This window comes from Carassius auratus, chromosome 18 (genome assembly GCF_003368295.1).
Source record: "Carassius auratus strain Wakin chromosome 18, ASM336829v1, whole genome shotgun sequence".
Taxonomy (NCBI): domain Eukaryota; kingdom Metazoa; phylum Chordata; class Actinopteri; order Cypriniformes; family Cyprinidae; genus Carassius; species Carassius auratus.
In genome coordinates this window covers 16,882,642-16,886,860 of record NC_039260.1, presented here as the reverse complement: position 1 = coordinate 16,886,860, position 4,219 = coordinate 16,882,642, and positions in this window count along the sequence as shown.

The following is a 4,219-nucleotide window of genomic DNA, read 5'->3' as shown; positions in this document are numbered from 1 at the left end:
TAACAAGTTACTTTTTGCTTGTTGTGAGTAAATAAATAAATCAGAGTGTTGAAGAGGGGGAGGAGTCTATGTGTGGTGTGGGGGGTGTTGAGGGGTGTCAGAGGGCAGAGTTCAGCAAGGAGACAGCTTTAGGGAAAAAGCTGTTCCTGAATCTTGTGGTCCTTGTCCGGAGGCTCCTGAAACGCCTTCCGGAGGGGAGGAGGTTAAACAGTTCGTGGTCAGGGTGAGAGGAGTCCTTGAGAATGCTGCGAGCTCGACGTAGACAGCGTTTCTTCTGGATGTCCTCAAGAGCAGGAAGTGGTGTCCCTGTGATGTGCTGGGCAGTTTTCACCACCCACTGCAGTGCCTTGCGGTCAGCCACTGAGCAGTTCCCATACCAGACTGTGATGCAACTGGTCAGGATGCTCTCGGTCGCACACCGGTAAAAGTTCTCCAGGATGGTTGAAGACAACTGGTTCTTCTTCAGTGTCCTGAGGAAGAAAAGGCGCTGGTGAGCCTTTTTGACGAGGCTGGAGGTGTTTGTAGTCCAGGACAGGTCCTCCGAGATGGTGGTTCCCAGGAACTTGAAGCTGGAGACACGTTCAACAACCATCCGGTTAATGTGGATGGGGTCATGCGTGCTTCCTTTCTTCTTCCTGAAGTCCACAATGAGCTCCTTGGTCTTATTGGTGTTAAGGAGCAGGTTATTGTCAGCGCACCATGTGGCCAGGTGCTGTATCTCTTCCCTGTAGGCAGTCTCATCGTTGTCACTGATGAGGCCAATCACCGTGGTGTCATCTGCAAACTTAATGATGGAGTTGGATCCATGCACAGGCTTGCAGTCGTGGGTGTAAAGGGAGTAGAGGAATGGGCTCAGCACACAGCCCTGTGGTACGCCAGTGTTAAGTGTGATGGTGGTGGAGTGGGTGTCGTCTGACCGAACATGCTGAGGCCTGTTGGTCAGAAAGTCCATAATCCAGTTGCAGAGGGAGCTGTTAATGTCCAGGTCTCCAAGTTTTGTGGTCAGCTTGGAGGGAATGACGGTGTTAAATGCTGAACTGAAGTTAACAAACAACATCCTAACATACGTGTTGTTATGGTCCAGGTGTGTGAGTGCAGAGTGCAGCACTGTGCATACTGCATCCTCTGTGCTCCTATTTCTGCGGTAGGCAAATTGGTGTGGGTCCAGTGTGGGTGGGAGGCAGTCTTTGAGGTGTGCTAGGACCAGTCGCTCGAAGCACTTCATAATGATGGGTATGAGTGCTACGGGGCGATAGTCATTGAGGCACGTTGGGGAGGAGTGTTTTGGTACTGGCACAATGGATGTGGACTTAAAACATGTAGGCACAGTTGCTTGGATGAGGGACATGTTGAAAATGTCTGTGAAGACCCCTGCAAGCTGCTCTGCACATGCCCTAAGCACACGTCCAGGAATGCCATCCGGGCCAGCAGCCTTGCATGAGTTGATCCGGCTCAGTGCAGTGTGGACATCTGTGGAGGTGAGTTTGAGAGGTTGGTGGTCTGAAGAGACTGAGATTTTGGTGGCCGTCTCCTTGCTGTCGCTGTTGAAGCGAGCATAAAAGTCATTTAGCTCGTTAAGGAAGGAGACGTCCGTGACTGTTGGTGTGGAGTTGCTTGACTTGTAGTCACTGATAATCTGGATGCCCTGCCACATGCGTCGGGGGTCAGAGTTGGAAAAGTGTTCCTCTACCTTCAACTTGTAGCAGTACTTCGCCTTTTTGATGCCCCTTTTCAGGTTAGCCCTGGATTTACTGTAGGCCTGAGCGTCGTCTGACCTGAAAGCGGTGTTGCGGGCTTTCAGCAGAAGTCACACCTCCTTGTTCATCCATGGCTTCTGATTAGGGTATGTTGTTATCTGTTTTTCTGTTGTTACACTGTCAATGGTGGAGTTGATGTGATCCAGTACAGAGGAGGTGTAGATATCAATGTCCGTGTGAGAGCCACAGGCAGCCTGTGAAACAAACATACTCCAGTCAGTGTGTTGAAACCTGTCTTGAAGTAAAGAGTCAGCTCCAGTTGGCCATTTATATTCTTAAGTTACTATAAAGAGATATATTTCAAAATGTCTACAAGTTTGTTCACATTAAATGACGGTAACACATCATTAGCAAGCATTTTACTGTTTCCCAGTTGTAAATACTGTAACTAATAAGGTCGCAGTGATTTTGCCAAGTAAGACATGTTCCTGGATCAACATCTTTTGATGGTTCTGAATCAACATCTCTTGATGGTCCTGGATCAACATTAATGTCAATATAGACTTAACCTAATCCCTCCCCCTAAACCTAACTCTGCCCATAATCTATTCCTAAAATCAGAGGGAAATGATAGCTGATTAACAAGAGTATAGAAGCCCCTAACCCTGATTCTAAATCTAAAACAGATATTTCCTGAAAATTTATATCTCTGTTCTTATCGGTTGATTGAAATGATGTTCCAGGATCTGGAAACTAATCCAACTGATAAAACAATGTTCACACATTGTGAACAGTAATGTAGCTTCATTTATTTATCTTTTTTTCTGCCATAAAATGTATTCATTTTAAATCAAGATCTGTTAGAGGGCAGTTTCTTTATCAGACAACCTTAAGGGTCTTTCACTAGACTTCTAATAGCTAGACTGTCTTCAGGTCTAGATGGCAAACATTTGAAATTCATAACTACATATGAAGAGTTTATTGGAAATACCTTTGGGCAGTTGTTTAACTCAGTGCTCCTATTCATTTATAAACCTGGCTAGAAATGAGTGAACTGTGAGGAAATGCACTCCATTAAATGGGTTTGAGTAGTGAAGGATCCCTTTGCCAGAAGCTCTGAACAATCAATTACTTTTATACTTCAGACAATGATGGAAAATGCTAGAGGTACTTGTTTATAGTTCAGAAGCTCAATCAATAAATATAAGTAGAATTTTGTCCTCAACAAAAAATCAGCAATTAATTTTAAAGAAAGTACACTTCCCTGTATGATCCAATGTTCTCATTAGTTCATAAGTGAAGACAATAAAATCCTAACTTTATTATAAGTAATGTCAAATCAGATCAAATCAACTGAAATTAAGTATAGAATTTTCATTCTTAAAAAGTAAAATAAATAATGTAAACCATGGGGAGCTTTTGCTGCACCAAGGCTGGTAAAATTAGAAATAGACTGTACATGTTTGATTACCTTTAGTAGATTTGACATAGACTGGGGGAGATTTCATTCCATTTTCGAGAGATCACTTTATGCTGCATCAGTAGTTAGTCTTGTTTAAGATGAATTGGTGCTGTGCAGGCTGATCAACCATTCTTCTTGCAGTACTGTGATGGTGTACATGCCAATCGGTCTGCACAGCGGCTTTGCATCTTGAACTAGCCTGTTGACTCTATGGTAACACCCTCCAGTGGTGATGATTGTCTGAAACCTTTATAGAATCATGCCATGACATCACCAAAGCCACACACCCGCACCATTGCTCTTCTTTACAAAGATGCCAAAGGTGCCTGTGGTTTATGAAAGATTTTGCAGTATTATTTCAATATGTATTAGTGTTAGCATTCCTTCACAATCTAATTTTTTTTTTCTGTTGCCATGATCCCAAGGAATTTGGCTACAGTTGTTGCATTCCTCTTGTTAAGCCACTCATGAACCACAGACAACGTCAGATGTGCCTTACCTGGGCTAAGAAGAAGAATAACTGGACTGTTGCCTAGTGCTCCAAAGTCCTCTTTTCAGATGAGAGCAAGTTTTGTATTTCATTTGGAAACCAAGTTCCTAGAGTCTGGAGGAAGGGTCGAAAAGCTCATAGCCAAAGTTGCTTGAAGTCCAGTGTTAAGTTTCCACAGTATGTGATAATTTGGGGAACAATATCATCTGCCCTTAAGAAAATCAACCATGGTTTTACTACAAGTAAAAAAAAAACAAAAAAAAACATGGTTACTATAGTTAAACAATGGTGACCACTAATTAACCATTGTTTTGCTAATTAACCATAGTTCATGGTATTTGTAGTAAATCTGTGGTTATACAAATGGTAGTCAACACGCTAAAAATACTATAATTAAACCATGGTTAATTTTTGTAAGGGTGCTGGTGTTTGTCCATTGTGTTTTTTTGACAACCAAAGTCACTGCACCCATTTACCAAAAAAAAAAAAAAAAAAAAATCCAGCAGGATTTGACACCTGCCAATGTAACGGGCTACTGAGTAGATAGCATCTTTACACTTTTGGCATAAG